Below are 21,228 nucleotides of genomic sequence, written 5' to 3' on the forward strand. Positions count from 1 at the left end.
GAACACTTATTCTATTTTCTAAATATTGTGTAGTAATTCGTATAGAACATACTGTTTACCAACTACACCAACACTCACAATTACACTGTCTGATGCGAGTTTCGTGTCAGACAGTGTGTAATTGTGAGTGTTGGTGTAGTGGTAGTGTAAACAGTGTATTCAGTATAAATATCACCAACGGTTCTAAAAATTCCATCTTAGTAGTCATTCCTATGTAATTTTTTTAACAATTTGAATATGGTGTAGAATTTATAACATAATTTTTTTATACATCTACAGTTTGAAAAAAATGTAGATAACATTTTTTTGATTCACAACAAACATTGATGTGCTTAGATAGAATATATGAGAAAAAATTGATAAACATTATATCGCTTCTACCTTTACTATTGTGTCATTATGATATGTACTCTACAAGTTCGAAAAATAATTAATTATCGCAGCTAATATATTCAAAAATCAAAATTTTGGTAAAATTACCTTCAATCCTAATTCTATTAAAAATAACATGAACAACTAATGAAAAAATTATCATTTTTTCGCAGATACCTCAATAACAAACCCGCCTTAGTCCTTTATTCATTTTTTACTGCTGATTGGTCATCCATTTTATAGTAGATGTGAATGGATACTGCATTATGTAACGTTTTCGTATTACATAATGTAAACGAAAACCGGAGTGGAATTCAGGATCTTTTCTTGAATAGTAATAGAAAAAGACAACTAATACAAATTATCTGTTTAAATAACAGCGGCTATACTATAACTATAAGGAAACTGTATGTCCGATCATTGATATTATTCAATAATTACACTGCCCTACATAGTTCAAAAGCAATTATTCTCATAATGCTAATACATCCCAAATAATAGAAAATATTATTTGTAATACGTAACACTTTATGTGTTCTAGATCCTTTTTTTGGAAGTTTTTTAAGGGTTTATTGAAATGGCAGAAAAAAATTTATAACGACAAAAATAGTAAGTTTTACTTGCCTGGGTTGCAAAACTATTTTCGCGTTGTAATCAGAAATCTAGACAACCAACCAACTGGTTGTCTAGATTTCTGATCATACGTGCCGTGTCAGCTGGAGCGTGTCATTGGTTCAATGGATGAAAAGGAAGAGAAGTAGTATGCCTTTTGCAGTTCCAGTAGTATCTCGAGAGGTAACCAACCATTTTCATGATTGCTATGAATGACAAAGTTCATTTTGAATCTGTCATAAGACTGGTTTTGGAAAATAATGGATATTTAAAACCATCTATACCAGTTGCCAATTTGGATACAATGAAAGTAACCTACGGAAGGAAATATCCACCAGATAAAATAAACTATAACTGCTTCAAGTAGCAGATATGTGGTGAATTTTGAAATTTTTTTTGTGTTTTCTTGAAGTTAATGTACACTATGTGAAGCAAATTTATCCAGAAACCTCCGAATTTAAGGGATTTTGAGTATGTGCCTCTTTTCAATCAAAAAAGTTCTTTTTCTCCTCTTCATATTAAACTAACGAAAAATTTAGTAAAGGATATGAGTAAAGAGGGTGAAGGATTAAATACTTAAGATAAGTCTTTCCCCGGTCAAGCGATGCCAAGTTAAAAAGATGGTATTTTTATTGGGCCACAAATCAGAAAGTTGCAAAGATATATTAATTTTATGGAAAACTTAAAGCTTGGAACTAATCCGTGAGCGACAAATAACTAGTTTTCTTATTAAAATAGATGCATTTTTAGCACTATTATTCAGCTTTATATTACAGCTATTTTTTGTCTACCATTGATGATTATAAATGCACTTTCGAAACAAAACATCAAGAAAACTATATGAAGTTTTCATAAAATAACTATCATTGGAAATCAGCCATCATTAGCACTATAAACTTATTTTGAGAAACCCAGGTGAAGATGACATTGTTGATATTATTATCCTTCCTATTATGTAATTTAGAATGGTGTTGCGGGTTGAGAACTCAATATAAAATTGAGAAAGAGAGAGAGAGAAATGTTTTATTGTCAAAAAATTGTCACAATTTGTAGACAATAGCTTGTAAAAACTAAAAAACAAACAAAGAAATAATTAACTAAAGATACAGATAAAATAAAATTTCAATATACAGAAGAAGACCACAATAAGTAACAAGATTATAGGTAATAGTAATAGATTATTAGTATTTAAGTCGTATATAAGTCTATAGCAAAAATTAAACCAATATTTTTGCTAGAATAGAAGTCGTTTACAGGGTATAAGGCACTTTCCAGTAAAAACGCTCTAAAATTATTGAGTAGTGCGGGAGATGATATCGATTTGATTTCAATTAGTAAGTGATTGTGCATTTTTTTGCATTGTACAGTATTGAGCCCTTAAATAATTCTGAATGTGGAGTAGGTAGCTAAAGGTCGTACTCCGCGTTCCTAAGTGGATAGCCGTGCAATGATCTTTCTGAACTTGGAGAGGCTTCCTTACGAATTAGCAAACGGATTCAAAGATGAATAAGGAATAGTCAGCATTTTTAATCTTTTAAACTGAAGTGTGCCCTGCTGTTTAGTTCGAATAAATATCTAACAGCTCTCTTTTGTAGTTTGAAGATTCGCTCAAATTTACGTACATTTAATTCCTATCATCGCAATCTCAAATTTACCTATGAGGAAGAATTAGATGGTGCTATCCCTTTTTTGGAAACATTGGTAGTTAGGCGAACAAATGGCAAATTATTAACAAATTGATATTCCAAATCACGCCGACTATTCAACTTTTATTCGAACCATCCTTGGAGACATCAATGAGGGACAATAAAATGGCTTAACGTCTAAGTAGCCCTGAATTCTATACTGATAATATTAATAAAATAAGATAAATTCTCGAAGTTAATTGTTACCCAAGAGATCTGATTAATAATATTATAAATGAGAGCAACCATAAAATAATACAGGTACCTCGAAACGAAAGTAAAATGTATTATAAATTTCCATGTATTAGAGTATTGTCGGAAATACTTGGAAACGCACTCGCAAATAATTGTAAGCTGGCATTCTACCCAATAAACAAAGTTGGCAACTTATTCACACATATCAAAGACAAAACATCTAAACTCCATTATTACAATGTGATTTATAAAATAAATTGTTTAGACTGCAATAGGTGTTACATTGGTATGACTAATCAGTACTTGAAATCCAGAATATACCAGCATGAATATGATTGTCGAGAAAAAAAAAAGATAAAACAGCTCTGGTCACAACTTTAATTTTGATTATGTAAAAATTCTGGATTAGGAACATAAATATGCAAAAAAACCACATATAACTGAATGATATAGTTAATGTGTAATGTGTACCGATGTGGGGTTCAATATAACCATGTTTTGAATGTTTATAAGTCAACACGCTGACCAGACTAGTACTTAATGGTAATACTTAGAATAATTTGAACAGTTTTTACCGTTCATGGTTTTGTTAATATTGGAAAAGTTTGGAAGTATTCATTCACTGATATATGTATCTTAACAGGAGAATTATCTCTTTGTGCGGAATATGTATTAGTTTCTTTAAATAACTTTTTCATTGTTCTTCAGTTTTATACAATATAACAATACTCTTATTTGTTATAAAGTTTATCTTAGATGCAGTGGCTAATAAGCGGTTTCTTATCGGGAACGTAGCAAGAAAACACCAAAGTGGACCAACTTTAATATATTTTCCAAGCTTTCAATACTTATGTATCCATCGCCTAGGAAATAATTAATTAAGATTGTCGTATTAATTGTAAAAGTTTTATATTCATAAGTTTCAAAATTCAATATTCAAATTAACGTTGATAGAAATATTGATTAATTGAAATATTTTGATAAAGACTTACAGAAAAGTGGAAACGTTAATTTATCTTAAAAATTATTAATAAAAAAACTTATTTTGAAACAGAAGAGACCTGAAATCAAAAAGATTTGGAAGCATAAACATATCAAAAAGTCTAAGAAATAAGAAATTATAATAGATATTTATAATGATACACTGATTATCGTTTTACTTTTAATTTCACAATTTTTTGTTTACTTCTTTATCCTCATCAACGTTTGAGTTTTAATGTACCATATATTTTTAGCCTTGATAAAGATCGAAACGTTGGCATTTTAAAAAACTCTTGAACAGCTTTATTTTTAGTCCTCAACCCGTAACACCATTCAACTATCAAAAACTAAAAAATATTCCTTAAGAAATGTTAGCAGAAATTTTCATGTTGATAGGAACAGTAACAATAAAAGATCCTTCATGGAAATAATAAAATGTTTCAATTATTTGAATAATAAAATTACTGTTTTTTTTTTCAAAATATTTATTCGCGACCGTGCTGCACATTATCAGTATTATTTTTAAACAACTCTCTCACATTTTTGACCTTGGTTTTACATTGCCATTCATTTATCTATTCCGACTAGCAACCAACTAACTATAGTTATTTACGTACATATACAGAAGTGTCTGTGAGTCCATAAGTAGAATAAAAGAACAATCAAACAAAGGAAGGAAATTGAAATTTTGTAAAGCTATTTCGTCCTATTATAATAGGGACATGGAATATAGGAATCTAGAGAAAAAGATATTAGAAAATGTTTTACAATGTTACTCAAGCTTTCGACGCATTGTGTCCCGACGAACATATTCTAAAAATACATATTTTCTGGCTATACTTTGTTAAAAAAAGGACGAATAGTTTTAATTTTTAGTATATTTATCACATCAACTCATTATTCGCTTTAATGGATTTAATAAAATATTTTTCGGGTATTGATTCAATGTGTCAACTGTTTAATTAGAATTATGAAATATTGGAGATATTTTGAAGAAACTGAAGTTCTAAATGAAGAATAGAAAAATAACGACTCTTAGGAATGTAAAAATAAGGAATTGCATCTAAAAAGTCTGATTTTCCATTGACTCAAAATTGAAATGTTGGAAAGTGAAATAATGATAGGAAAAGTTGCCGAACTGACGAGGAGGATGTATTGGTAGCTTATTCTGTGGTCAGTAAATAATATTATTGATTTGAACCAATATCAAAAATTCTTAGAATCCCCTATTTAATTGTGAATTTAAAGGTACCTTAGAGATGTTACTTGTTATTTCCAGCACTTGTTATAACAATGTCTTCAAAAAATCTAAAATAAACCATATAATTCCTTGATTACTTTCTTAAAAATATATTTTGTCGACGCCTCTGGTCAGATCGGCATCTAGCAACAAAGGGTTTTTTGTTTTCATTTTACTTTATTCAACTAATTTTGAACAAAATATAGTTTGGGAGTGGAAGAAGCGGTAGAAAAATTTCAGACAAATTCAATTAATGGACTCGAAAATCAGGAATAAAACGAAAAAGTACAAAGCTAATACATACAAACTGTGCTCTAACAACGAAAAAAATCATAAACCAATTCAATCGAATGATGCTTTGTCAATATTCCGAAATATCTAGCGTAGATTCAAAACTCAATGTCGACAAAGAAACCAGCAGATAAAAACTGTCTTTATAAATTCGGCCATTCTTATTTCAGTGGAATACATTTCCAAAACAGCAGCACTTGGATATTGATAAAAAAAAACTATTACTATCCGGTTATCCGCGACAGAGTTATATGAAAATTATTATTATTTTCAAAATGAAAAAAATCCCTGCAGAAATTGTCATCCGTTTATTTCATGTTTTGCTGTAACATCGAACAAGATCAATTTCATAGTTTTCAGTTATTTGGGAGAGAAATAGATTCTCGATTTGTAGTTGGAAGTATAGAAGACGTGGTTAACTGCATAATGAGACCGGAATGTATCATAGTGTCTTCAATCCTTCAGACTACAAACCCAAATTTCTACGTACTCACTTATTTACTCATTGATTCGCAACCTCTTCTACCATAATTGTATGTAGATGTGATATTTCTTCTCCATTTGGTTCTATCATTTTGCTGTTCTGTCCTCCTTTATTCCCATTGTCCGAATCATCTCTTGTTGTTCGATTGTTAGCACCACACTCACTACGTTTCATTCGCGTCTAATGGTACCGTTCTATATTTTATTTAGTATCTTTACTCCCGCTGTTTTTATCTGTAGCTTTATTTCGCTCGTTGTTAGTTTCTGCTTCACTTTGTTGGTTAGCACAATAGACTCTCGATTTTGTAGGTCTCTTCATTAATTAATTTATTTATGTAGATTGGTCTCAGTCTAAATAATCTAAGTGTGCTTTCTCTTCTTTGTTCACTTCTTCAACTATTTCGTCCATAATTGAAAAGAATAATGGGCTTAGAACGCCTCTTTATCTTACTTCTCTGTCAGTTACAAAACTACTTGTCATATTTCTGCTAATTCTCTGTTATCTTGATTTTATTGTTAATTGTGTTTATCAATTGATTACTAACTTTCATATTCCTCATTAAATCCTATATGTTTTCTCTCTCTCTCTACTAAAAAAGATAAAGTTGGTGGACTGCAAATTCACCACTGTTCCATTCTCCAGGAAAACCTAACTAAATATTAAGAACATCATATTTTAAAACATTTTTTTCATCTAAAATCGGTCTGAATCTGGTTTGGATTTACTTTCTTCGATCGTCCCTTCTACTTATTGTATGAATCATAAACTGAAAAAATCTCTCAAAAAATAAAACTTATTAGGATGGAAAATCATTATTACTTTGTTATTATTATGCCAGAGAGTAATACACTACTGAGTTATCTACAATCATGTCAATATTATGTTTGTTCCACTATTTTCCTGTCTATTCTCAATTACTTATTCGAATTCGTATTTGTAATTTACATGCTCTTATTAATTCCATTGATTTACCTCACAATTTTCGTTTTAACTACAACAACAACAAAACAATAGCTGAGAATTAATAAAAGTAAGATTTGAATGTTGAATTTCAATTATTTTTAATTTATAAACGGTATACTCTCAACTAAGGCCACTATGAATATTCATAGGATTCACAGATTATTTAGACCATTGGCTATATATTAATAAAATAGATCTCCTCGCCTCCATCCACTCTCCGATTTACTAAGAAACCATCCACTTGGCATACAATCAATAACCGCTTTAGGTGGTCGTGTATAAGGGAAAACCACCATAGGGTATACTATTTTTCCCTCTGCATTAAAAACAAGCAATACTGTTATGGTTTCTCTTTCATTTCCTCTTTTATATACATAAAGGTTTCTAAATACCTTCAGTACAATAACCTTCCCGGTCGTTGGGTACATTGAAAAGGATGTTTCATCGCCATTTAGAATTCTTGCAGGATTATCCAAAATGACATCTGCATCCTTTTCAATTAAGAAAACGTTTAAATATTTGAACCATTTTCGAATATATTGTTCGGTTATTAAAGCTTCCGGCTCTCGAAAAGACACAAGGGTCTTTTTAAAAAAGATCTGTACCATTTTTTACCAGGTCTTCTATGATTGAATGGTGTTGGTCGTTGCTGTTTGAGAAGAATAGTCTGAATTGTATCCAATAAATTCACATTTTTTTGTGGAAACGCACTTTCAATTAATTCAAATAACCACAAGACTGGATGAGTTTCTTCATCTATAGTAAATAATGTACTAGGACACATCTTGCGAGGACCTTCCTTTATTCTACCACTTATAACTAATAATGTGGTTTTGAGAACCCAAAATCTTCTGGCTGCTTCCCTGACATAAATGTTTTGTTCTCTAATTGCCTTGAGTGCATTTGATAAAGATTTTTATGAGTATTAATGTATTGGTCTTCTGCACTGGAGCATTTTCACTCGCCGAAACAAAAATTGAACAATCAGTTTGAAAAATATTTTGAAATTAACCAAATATCTGAATAATTATTTATGTGGTCGAACACTGGCACCAGTGCCCACCAGATACTTTACATGTAGTCGACTACTGGATTTTATTATTGATACGAAATTTTCAAATATGTGAATGTTGAACTCTACATGATAAATAGAGGCTAAAACTGCGACTCAGATAAGAAACCTGCGGTAGTCCTGATGGTCGACTATAAAATTTATATTTTTTAGATATAAAATGATACTTGATGAGAAAAGGAATTATTGGGTTTTATACCTTTGGTTTTTTCAAAAAATATATGAGTTATGACACGAAATCTTAAGATATGACATAATATTATAGGATATATAATTATTATCTAATCTAGTAATGAGCATTTCAAAACAAAACTTAATTTTTACTTACCTATTCTCGCCCGCAAAGACACTACTCTCATCAACCACGTTATGCAAATATTATTTCTAGGTTATGTTTGGCGTTCTAACTTAAAAAGTCGGGAAAGAGAAGGCAGAATTTTTAGATTCTATTAGTTCGGCTATTTGGGAAAGAAGAAGTCTATTTAACTATGGTTTATGCTAGAGTAGTCGACTAATGGACATGGTCGAAAATAGGCACAGTTACCCTGTACGACTCTACGACTTTTGGAGCATAAATGTATTGTGTTAATTCTACCTCAGTTGCTTTTCTGATTTTGAATAGAATTACATTCGTACAATAATTGATTATCTCCAAATGGTGAGCTATAAAAATTTCCCGTCACTTCAGACTGGTTGATTAGACATTTCTTATAAGTAAATATGGCAACGCAGTTTCAATGCTTATTTGTGTGAGTTACGCGTTACGCGTGTATGTGCACTACTTTTTATCAGTGCGATTATGGTACTCAAGGTCAAGTGCAATGCCGACATTGAACTTGAACTCACCTCTCGTAACACTGATGACGATAACGGAATTGCATAAAATACGATAATGCTCAAATTATGTTTTGCTTCACGTATCACATACTTTTTATTTGATTGTTTGAATAATGGATGAAAATTGTAATATTTTCATGTATTAACAATATTTGAAATCACTTTGAGACAATGTTATGATTATTTCAAGGACTATAATGACTGTACCGGGTAGCGGTCTCAGTGATTTGAAGTGAAATCTATAAACTAATGCACTTATGTCAGTCTCGTCGTTTATTGATAAGGGTGAAATGAAATTTTTAAGGCGATTCGAATTATTGGAAGCTAGGGCATGACTATACTCGTCTCAACTTTTGGATTGGTTTGCAAATTGAGTGTGGCATATGGTGTGTTTATACGTTTATACGGGGTGTTTCTAAAGTCAAACGAACGTGCAATCGCCTCAATGATCGGTAATTTCTAGCATTCATATATCGTTATAAGTAGGTTAAATTAGCAACTATTATAGGCCGAGTACAAGCGGTACAAAACGTTGAAACTGAGGAACTTTGTTAATCAACGTCGATTTTTATGAAAATTTGAATTCAAGCTCTACTAACCCTCTTCTACCCCTTATTGCAAAATACCTGTTTCTATGCATGTTTCGGGTAAAATGAAGTTTAAATGTATTATTCGTGAATTTGTTGACATTTTCAAATGCGTTTATAATAAATCAGATTCATGCAATCCCTCCAACTCAACCCCTAATCATATGAAAAGTTAAATAATAATCTCGATGATTCTTTTATAATTAAAAATTATTCAAAAGTGTATTTATATTTCGTCAGTATTATAAAGAAATTTTGCTTTTGGACCACGTTTCTCTTTTTTCAATGCTCCAAAATTCGTGCTTCGAAATTTTGAAAAAAAGACAGTTGGTTTTTCGACAATTACTCGCTCAATTTTCAAGCTAGAAACTTTTTTAAAAAAACATTTTATATGGGAGTTCATGTACTTCGTCATATCAAATAAAAAGTTCTCCAACTCCCGGTTTTGAAAAGGGTGCAGCTCAAATAAGTTACATAAGCCACATTTGGTATGCGTATGCAAACTTTGAACTAATGTATCTCCTTCAATTTTTATGATACATATTATTTTCACACAACTTTATGTAGAAGGCGAAAGACTATAGAGTCAAGAGGTACAAGTGTTGTTTGCTTTGTGGATTACTATTTTGGAATAAGGATTCGAATCGAGAAAGCTCATGTATTGTTTATGAAGATCAAGAAGCTTCTCTCTACCCTCGAACTGAGCTTAGAGCTGAGAACACGGATGCTCAAGTGTTACGTATTTCCAGTTCTCTTGTATGGCGAAGAAACCCTCACGCATACTGCCAGCGACGTTTAGAAGCCTTCGAGAAGTGGATCTACCCTATAATGCTCAGAATATCATGGAAAGATGATGTAAGCAATGTAGATGTTCTGACGTAGAGATCGTTTATGAAGTGAAAAGAGTAAAGCCTCAATATCTTGGTCACATCAGGAGAGGTCCAAAATATGAGATTCTGCGAAAATGATTCAACGTCACATCATCTGAACTATTTAGGGCCGCAGTTTTCAGCTTTCACAGCTATAATAGCTATGATGACAGCTAACGTTCGAAATGGAGATGGTACATGAAGAATAAAAAGAAATGAAGATTAGATAAATCACAATTACTATTAGTATGTGCGTGAATAAGAAACTGAATAAATATCTTAATGTTATGGAGTAAATATTGGGAAATAAAATACTGAGTTCAATGACGCGAGAAAAACTAATTGATAGCCAGTAGTTTAAATTCAAGACGTATGTTTCATCAATAAACACATTAAATTCAAATTTTTGGCAGTTGTAAGATAAACAATACAATTTTTTTATCGTATATCCATACTGAACTTGAACTCGCCTTGAAAATTGAATGATATCGAATTGGTTGAATATACAATAATTAAAAATAGAAACGTTTGTCTCTAAAATAATTTTTGGTATATAACAGGTCTATTTTGAATTAACCACAATTGCATTAAATTTGAATTATATTAGAAGTTTTGAAGAATCCAGAACTTTTCGTATGTGGGATACCATTAATACCATGAGTATATAAAATCAAAATAAACATTTATTATATACAATTCAAACATACTAGATACAGCACATTAGATTTGCGTGAATCGAAAAGATTTAAAAACATAATTATCTTCCAGTGTGCTAAATAGCCAAACATCATACATAAATTCAATAAATCGGAGAAATGTAAAGTTATGATCCGAAACCAACATATATTGACAAAATCGCCTGCTGCTTAAAATCGCGATCAATGCTTCCTGTAGTTTGCTTAAAATAATTATCATATAAAATCATCGGAAGTCTCTTTATGCACAAGACATCCCAGGAAAGAATACAAAAGCTGAATTGACAACGTCAACTGAAGATGGTGAAACCATTACAATCTCAATATGTTGCAATGCAGTCACGTGTATAGTGAAGGTAGTGAAGGAAGTCAATATCGAAGTGGATAAATCCGTTTTTATAACCTCAGAAATATTTTGAGATAGGTTAATACTTATTTACGTCAGGGGACTAAGCTGTTGAAGCCTATAGTATTTAAATCATTTCTATAAACAATTTCGGCTATAGATGTATCATAATTTAGGCGCAAGTGGAGTATTTCCATGCAGCCCAACAGCAATGATGGATTATGCATCAATCGTGACCTTTATGTGATCAACCCCTTTTTTACCTATGGCTACAAACATAATGTCCATTACACCATTTGGCACTAGAAATAAAGTTGAGAATGAATCATTAACTATATCAATGACATCTGTCATGAATAGACGTCTTCTTGAATGTCAAAATGTATTTCATATATGTCACAAAAAATAAAAGAAGCTCGGAAAACCAGCAAGCAAAAGACTTTGGCTTCTAGGGAACATATAGCTTATAAAAAGTTAAAAAGGAAACGTGGATTCAAACAAGAAAAAATATCATAAAGCACAAAAATAAAAATACTTATCATATAGGAATAGAATCAAAGGTCACAAGCATATTAGCGAAAACAGTTACTATCTTAGTAAATGTGATACATATTACGAAAAAGATAAAAAAATGCTGGTTACTGGGAAAATGATCATAAGGTTCATCTTGTAGGTGATAGGCTCTATTGTGTTATTTCTGACATATAGGGGTATCTACAGGGTGTTTCAAAAAAAGGTGATCTCTTCTCTAGGATAGATAGAAAGCTGAAAAATATTTCGGGTTTGCTCAGTAAAAAATTTATACACACTTTTTACGATTTTGATGAAACCACTGGAAACATTGTATTAAAATTTTATACGAATATGTTTTGGAAGCTGATACATGCAACGAATTTATTTTTATGTCTGACTCTCATAGAGGGCCCTAGTTACACGGTTCGTATTGAACATATCTTTTACAATATTAGATTTATTAAGCAAAATTTTAAGAGAAAGTAAACGACATTTAATTTTACACCAAATAGCTTCTCTTGATAAAACTCGATATTAGATTATGATTTCAAAATTATGAATTAATAACCGATGCTGGTATAAAGTATTGATAAAGTTATAAATTATTCTAATTAGTAAGAATTATGTGAATTCAAAATTTTTTGTCGCGTAAATGAGACCTCATCAATAAAACGGATACATTTAAAAAAATTGGGACTGAAGGCTTCCGTTTCTTATAACGTTTCACAAAAATCCAGTCTATTCAGGATAGAATCTTGTATTTTAAAGTAAAAGTATGGGCACTGAGTTATTAGAGGCGTTAGTATGAAAAAAACAACAATTTTATGATCTTGTATTGCGGTTCTGGGACTCAAACTGTTGTTGGTTTCATATTAAGTCCCTTTAATTATTTAACTTTGAATTTCACACGGCAATAGTATTTTCTCTGAGCTTTCCATGGAAAACTGTCATATGACGTTGAGTTAATAATAATTACATTTCTAAAACCTTGTTATTTGTTAAAATAGATATTGTTAATCAAAATGTACTCAAATTTTAAATACACTTACATGTTATTACCTTAAGGCGAGTGTCAAGGAAACTCTAGTGCATCCATTAGGCGTTATGCATAAAAGTTTCCTCGAAGAAACTTACCATTTAGAGCCATTGAAAGACTTTGTCAAAAACTTGCAATGTAAGAACTAAAAAAAAATTCGGATTGGCAAAAAACAACAAGAACAATTTATAAACAAAATATGATTTTAAATTTAGTTGCTCAAAATCCAAGGAAAGTAAGGAAAGTGGGAAGACCAACAAATACAGCCCTCAATCCAATTTTTTTAAATGTGTTCTTATTCACGACCAAGTATATTTAACTCCCATAACGCACATTACTGGTGTGATGAGAGTTTGGACAAAAACTTTAGGTAATAAATTAATAGGGTATCATATTCTACCTAAAAATTTGAATGGTGATATGTACCTGCATGTTTTAAACAATCACTTATTCGAGATATTAGAAAATTTAACGCTAAACGAGTGAAGATCTCTATTTTTATGCACGATGGAGCTCTACCGCACTTTGATAGAAGGTGACGTAGTTGGTTGAGTAACTATTACCCGAATCGATGGAGTGGTGCAGAAGCTCCTACAGAGGTAAATTCACCTCAAGAATTGAAAGACAGTCAGACAGACAGTCACTTTAATTACGTCATAGCTGATTCCCAACAGTTTAGAATATTAATGGATTCTTTAGAAAGAAGGTTGACTTGTATATTTTGAACACTTAGTTAGATTGAGTTCTATTTTATGTTTTCAGCCTTATTTTAAATTTTAATCTTGTGATTTTTTGTTTCATTTTCAAATAAAAATATTTAGAATAAAAATGATGTTTGAGTTCACTTGAAATTCTGCTTAATAAATCTAATATTGAAAAAGTTATAATCAATAATAGTTGATACGACCGTGTAACTAGCGCCCTCTATGATGGTCAGACATAAAAATAAATTCATTGGATGTATCATCTTGAATACCGGATGGCGTTACGAAAATTTTTTATACACCTTATATATGAAAATTATACCAAATTAGGTGATATGAGCTCCATACGGGAATCACAAAAAAACTGAGCAAAATGGAAGGGAACAGAAAAGAAGGAGTGAAGCGTCTATTCCGTACAACCACGACCAACTCACCCTGATGTCTCGGAAATGATGGTAATTTCTACTTTCTTAATAAAAAATTAACTTTAATCCAATCCAAATTACTGTTAATTATTGTAATAAGAAAGAAGTCTGTAATAATCGTATGTGATTTTTTTCACATGACGTACACCAAAAATATTTTTTATCCTACTAGAAGAATAAGTCGATAACCTTGGTTACATAACATAGTATTTTTCTGACTCCAACTGCCAAATTAAGTACAATAAGAAACTAGTAGCCGAAGCGAAGCAAAAGTCTGGTTTTGCAACAAGGTCGTCAAAAATTTACATTTTGAGCGGTGTTTAGAAATTATTAATGCAAATTTTAATCCAAGGCTTTCCAAAATTCCTTAAAATATACATTTCTTCTTTATTTTTTATGTTATTTAACAGTTGTGTAGTAATAAATAAATGCTAAGGATCATAGATATTTTTGAAAACTTCAAACAAATTCAGAGATGTTCTTTGAATAAATAAAATGAACAGAACCAAAGTTTATTATGTAATATATAATAGATAAGAATATATAATTTACAGTAAGGGATTTTACGAAAAAAATTGAATATTTCTCCGGCCTACCACTAAATCGATTGATGCTTCTAGTTTTTTGGTCACGCATATAAGCTTGTCTATCTTTTGCCAATTTATCGAACATATGTATTGATACGGTGCTCTAAGACATTCAATTATCTTGACCAGGGATGACCAACTGGTGGGTGGTGGTAGATTTAAATATTAAATAATAGAAATTGAAAACTTTATTCTAAGCAACAATTTTCTGTCGATATTTCTAAGATACCAATTTATGGTGTCTCTGCAAGATACAACCAATGATTAAGAACTTTATCCGCAATTATGAAAGTACTGAATACCTTCGAGACACACGTCACATATTAGTTTTGGTAACAGATGGCGGCAAAGCAATAGTTGGATCTCAGATTCACATATGATGACTAGAATCTATTCACGCTAGTCAAGCGAAAAAAGCTGCTTAAAATGATTTTTTGCTTTAACAAAAGAAGTAACTACATTTCTCAATGTACATGTCAAAACACCTACTTCGTTGGAAACAAAAACAAAACTCTTTTATTCAATTTTTGTGTGTAAATTAGTTTCGTTAACAGCCACAACTTAGTATTTTGAAGATACAAGAATGAAAATAATTCCCGAGTTGATTGGGTACTTAGACAGATTTGTTGATCAGCTGAAAATTTTCAAATCCACCTTAGAAAGATACAAAAAAATCGTGGAAGGAAATCTGGTTAGTGCCTTCTACTATTGCATTCTAGCTTAAAATATGTTTTTTGAAGTATTGAATGAAAGATTATTAGATTTCGATTAAATGCAGCCACATCTCCTCTTATTTTACAATCCAATGACTCTGTGATTTGCAAAAGAGAGAAAAAATAACCCAAATTATTTGATATTAAGACATTAAAGCTTGTATATTCGATAGTAGTACATATTAGTAGAAGCACTTTTAATTATAAAATCAAGACTCCGCAATGGAAAAACAGCATTAAATTTTGGAGACTTCGCCGGAAGAAAAATAACCCAAACTATTAGACTTCAGTAGGAAAATAGGAAAATTGCAACTTATGTTTTGAGATAGACTATTCAAAACAAATATATGGATTCCTTGTTTTTCTCCATTAAGATCAATACACTTCTGCATGCATTTGGACCAATTATCGAAGCATTTTTCGATTGCGATATAGAGGTACCTCCAAAACATATAATCGAATGCATCAACCGTTTTTTCATGTGTAGAAAATCGTTGATCTCGAAATTGGTTTTTGATCTGCGGGAATAAGAAGAAATCATTGGATGCCAAACAAGGACTGTACAACGGATGACCCATCAATTCGATCTTTTCACTGTTCAAAGACGCTATATCTCCAAACTTGAGCAACTTTCATAATTTGTAAAGTCGATAGTGGTACTTACATTTTACAGTGTCCTTCTTGTCCATCTTTGGTTTAGAAACAGCAGCCAAGACATAATCTCTATTCCCATAATTTTGTGCAGCTCTAATATATCTGGCCAATCCGTGCATGGTGAGTGGTTTTATTTATTACCTTTAAGCTTGTACGGCCATCAGAACTAATTCTACCCCAAACAATGATAGAACCTCAACTAAAAGCAGTTTTCAGAGCCCAGAATTGTTTCTTATATATCTGGACTCGTTCTCCACCAACTAAGTTGGGTCCATCGCAGCTATTCAAACGGAACCTGGACTCGCGAATAAACAATTTCTCTATTCTTTTATGGTCTAGTTTCTGTGTTCTTTAACCCTATGTCATTTCAATAACCTATGCTCCCTAATGAGCTGTGGTTGTGGTCTTGCTCTTAAATCAGGCATATGTAACCATGTTCTGATAGGTTCCTCTGAAAACATTGTGCCAGTGACGTTACGTAATACGGCGAGAAACATAGTAGATTGGGTTTTTCCGTGCAGTAATACGTGAGTTTTGGTACATTTTCGCTCTCCACCAAGAATATATAGAGGCTGCACCAATCGGCACATAGCGATTTCAGGCTGCGGCGACCCTTGGGTGATTCACAAAATTGCATGCGTGTGGGCAGGTCCTTTGCATTTTCGAGGTATATATTACAATGAGAAATCACATATCAACTAGAAATACCGAATCTAAACTAAGGTAATGAAGAAACATAACATCAGAGTTTGGTTTTCGCTAACGGTGATGAAAACAAGCAGAAAGAACATAAACAATGATAAATTTTAACCACGACAGAGATTAATGAATCTGACTGCTGTTAAATGTTTTCATAATGTTATCAAGTAAAACACTACTAAATATTTTAAATTTAGTTATGTACACATAACAAAAATTGAGAAAATAAATTTTCCTAAACCAGATTCGAAACCGGGACCTCCATTTTGAAGGCATGGAACATTAACACTGAGCTGTCAACGATAATGCGTTTGACGTATATCTGTACGTACCATGGGGTTTGTGAAACAATTTATAAATTGAAATAGCTTTTGAAACAATAGTTATTTGTATGCCAAGGACTGAAAGTGCTACTTTGTTGGACGAGTCTGCAAATTGCGAGACGAGCGAAACGAGGCGAAAAACAGACGAGTCCAACAAAGTAGTATTTCAGCCGCGGCGTACACAACATTTTTTAGACGACGCATAAGATCCTAAACTTTTTTAATTACACTGAGGAAAGAAAATAAATAATAGAGAATTATAAAAATTTTATTCGTTGAACAATATAAATGTACTCAATGATGTTTGCAATGACAATATCAATTTATTAATTATTTGCAAAAAGTAATGTTGATTGTACCTCCAGGATAATTATTAATATCTATTGGATTGGATGCAGATGGAATATCTATATCTCTACTAGATGTTGATAGAATCTCTGTAGATGTGTTTGTGATTTCGATACAATTTGTAGATGTGTTTGTGTCTTCGATAGAATTTGTTGATTGGAACACTACATGGAACACTCAAAACGCAACTTTTGGTATGTAAATGAATACAGAACGAACAACTTTATCGTATTGTTGACATCTTAGTCTATTTTCTAAATACTGAGATGTCTGCCCTATATAGATAGCGTCTATACAATTAGTACAAGGATGAATTCTTTGGTTTTATTGTTGTTTGTTTTCAATTTTTTTTTGAAACTAGAGATAATATTACAAGTATCAGATCTTATTTTCTTTGTCACTAGAAATGTTTTGAGCGAAATTGTGACCTAAAGATAAAACTTATTTCACTTCATTTGATATGTATCAGTCAAATTTTCGATCCATTTTGATTTTATTTCATTTGTATGTTCAGCAATAGGTTGTTGTTTTAATATTAGGTTATCAATTTTCTTAATATTTTTTTCTTTCCATTTATTAAGAAGTGAAACAGTTCTCTCTCGACATTTTTCCTTAAATTTTTTGAAAATATTAATAGGAATCACTTCATTTATTTTAACTGTTATGTTTTTTAAATCATTTTCTTCTTAGAGTAGTTGTATCGGTAATAGATATTTGTATGACTTTGAAAATAAATCTAGATAAAACTTAATTTTGATATTAATGCTGCAGGCGACTATTTGTAAATTTGATATGGGATAATATTAAATTTAGAAATATATAATATTCCATTCAATAGTATGGAATATTCGTTCGAATATTCGGAATATTCGTTAGAATAAAATAATAGTGTTTCTAATCATCTAACGAAATTTTCCAAAAAAAAATCTCAACATAATATTTAGTAGTAGTGGATAAAGTATAGTATTCTACTCGCTTATAATGAATTATTATTCGATCGGTGATTTATACAGTAATTTTGCATAAGTAAAGCAGATAGATAATTTTGAAAATCTACCTACACTGATTAAATATCTATAATCCATTGGTGAAGGTGAAGGTTGCTCTATGATTGTGAATTTTAAACAAGTTCATAAATTAATACAAATACAACATTTTTGTCTTATAAGTAACAAATCAAGATATGGAAATATATTCTTTCCATAAATTTTTAAGGAGCATTATCCTCAAAATCAAGATAGTGATTGTGATAATATCTTAAGAGAGATCAAGACAGTTATTGATGAATATAATTCCATAGAATTAATTAATTTATAGATTATGAGAAATATTGATACATTAGTATAATTGGGAAGAAGCAAAATACTATTTTGTTTTGGAGCGATGTTTTTTGACAGTCAAGGAATCTGCCAGGCTCGTTGCAACAAATAGCAACTGAAATTTCTAAATCTCAACTGCAACTTTTTACCATCCTTCAACTCAATCTGTTAATTTGTCTATTAATTTATTAATTTAGATGTGAATAATAGAATGTTTTCAATCAATTTCCATACTTTTTCACTTTTCATGACAATACATGATTCAACTAATAAATGTATGAAATATCATTATAATAAACATGTAAATCAACATAATAATGTATTTTGCTGTTTTGTAATTCAATATAGTATTTTATATAATCATTAGAAATTAATAATATAATATATTTCAAGTTTAGCGTGTTTTATTTCTCAAATGAATTGTGTTTCATTAAAAAAATAGTTTCTATCGATATCATTTTTTTATTATCTACATATCTACTATTGATAAAATTGCGAGCTGGATGTCAAGTCTCGACAAAAATTTCATTTATTTTCTTCAATTCCAATCAGTCAATAAATCAAAATAGCTTTTCATTAAACATAGAAACTAGTAGCAGTAGATGTATCTATTTTTCTTAAAACTTGTTTCCAAATTGTAAAGGAGACATTTGAAAAATTTTTCTCCCACTTTTCGAAATACCTGCTACATTTCACATTTCAAATAATCTCTATGAGAAATTAAATTCGTAATAAATAACAACTCGATGGCCATCTCGAATCTGCTCTTGTCTTATCGAATATTTTGAATTTTGAAATTTTGGTGGATGTATGGGTAAAGGTATATTCCCGAAAAAATCATAACAAAAATACTCGAGAACTTAATTGTAGCAGTGAGTATGAATTATCCAATAACTAACAGTAAATAATCACCTATGTAGGTTAAGTTAAATGTATAAATAAATAATTGTTAAGAAAGATTATGTTAGTATCGAATTTATATATCGCGTTAGGATACAGAGGTAAATGATTCAAAATTAAGTAAATCCACCTTCCAAGGAATATGAGATCCAGACAATAACCCAAGTCTCTAGCTTTATGTTTTTCTTGATGTAAACGATCTCAGTAAAAACTTATTCTATTTCTAAATATTTTGCAGTAATTATAAATACTTTATATTTGTCAATTCATTGGTCATTGACTCAGTCGGCACTCAAAAAATATTCATATGTGAGCACAAGATTAAGCTGTTGAATAACGTATAAACTACAATGAGTTTGTAGCGTATGTGTCAGCAAAGGATTCCGCTAGGGTTGTACAACAGTTTCGTTCGATGAATGCGTCCTATATGATCTATCAAATGTATTTATCAGAAACATTTCATTTTTGTCTAACATTATGACAAAACAAAACAATTTAAATATTTGCCTGTGAAATGAAACTAAATATTCGAGTAGTTATGAAATGTGCCAAAAGATCCAAGCATTCAGAAAAAAATATCATTTTTCAAAGCATCGCTCTCTCGCTCAGAGATATCTGCACAATACTTCCCGTAACTAGCAAAAATATTAAATAAGCAGAACTGTGAAAATAAAATATTCGATGAATATGTGTCTAGGATTCTTTAATAGGAGAGTATACAAATAGATTTTTTAATTTTAGCGAGCACACTGCACACTAAAAAGGATTTCTAGAAATCTAGAAAAATGTTGAATATCCATGTCTACGAGAACATGCAAGCCGTTCTCTTTCCTGCTTTGGAAGTACTTACGGTTGCGATATAACATTTCCTCTAGTGAAAAAAATTTAAACAAGTTTAAGAACGCAAATTACAGAAGAGGATCAATTAAAGCTGCGTGTTACAAATTGTTTATACTTGTTCCGTTTTTCTTCACATCTTTTGAATATTCTTTTGTTCACGTATTGTGGCACAATAGTCACTTCGGATTTATTTATTCTAACATTTTGTTCGCAACGTTCCATTAAGTGTAGATTTTTACGGTGCAATTTCTGAAAATGCGAATAACATAATTAACACTGGTGATAAATTGCAATTGATCAATGATGCTTAACCCCTTCCTAAACATTACAATTTACGGAAGAGAGATTTGCAATTTCATGTTGGTGACAGGTTATGAAGAAATTATTATGTTCTTTCATCCAAGTCTGAATAATTTTGCAGCTAAATTTACTACTAAATATATTCCTTGCATTGTCATCAAAGGTATTTCTAAATTAGTTTATAATTTGAAAGATCTTTCTGATAATGACTTAGGTAACTGGCATATTTCAGATCATAATCCTTCAAATCAACATTCTGGTATTGCAGACTTATCTGGCAATAATTATAATTTGCGAATCAGATCTGGAAGTGATACTGATTAATTCAGAGATTTTTCGTTTTTCAATTAGATTTTTGAATAATTATTCTTGCATAAATATTGTCATCTTCCTTTTGATTTAATATCGACATATTCCACGAATAAATGCTAGGTACTACCTATCAATATTTTTTTTATTTATCTTGTAGAATTTTTCTAAATTTTGCCACTTATATTTACCATTGTGCAGTAGCACATATATTTTTATCGTATATAAATTATTTATTGATTTGGTGTCACGAGTACATTATTTTTTCTTTTTAGTTGTGCATAATACTCGTACTGTGAGTATTATATTTGAGTATTATCTTATCGCAT

The 21,228-nt window shown here is 30.8% G+C and overlaps 1 long non-coding RNA gene across 1 annotated transcript; it reads left to right on the forward strand.

Annotated features, from left to right (window-relative positions):
- The first annotated feature begins 1,064 nt into the window (after positions 1-1,064).
- On the forward strand, positions 1,065-18,687 carry LOC130448741 (uncharacterized). The gene is made up of 2 exons (XR_008910369.1): positions 1,065-1,361; positions 18,549-18,687. It is a non-coding gene; the product is annotated as an uncharacterized LOC130448741 (long non-coding RNA).
- The last annotated feature ends 2,541 nt before the right edge of the window (positions 18,688-21,228 follow it).

This window comes from Diorhabda sublineata, chromosome 9 (assembly GCF_026230105.1).
Source record: "Diorhabda sublineata isolate icDioSubl1.1 chromosome 9, icDioSubl1.1, whole genome shotgun sequence".
Lineage (NCBI taxonomy): Eukaryota > Metazoa > Arthropoda > Insecta > Coleoptera > Chrysomelidae > Diorhabda > Diorhabda sublineata.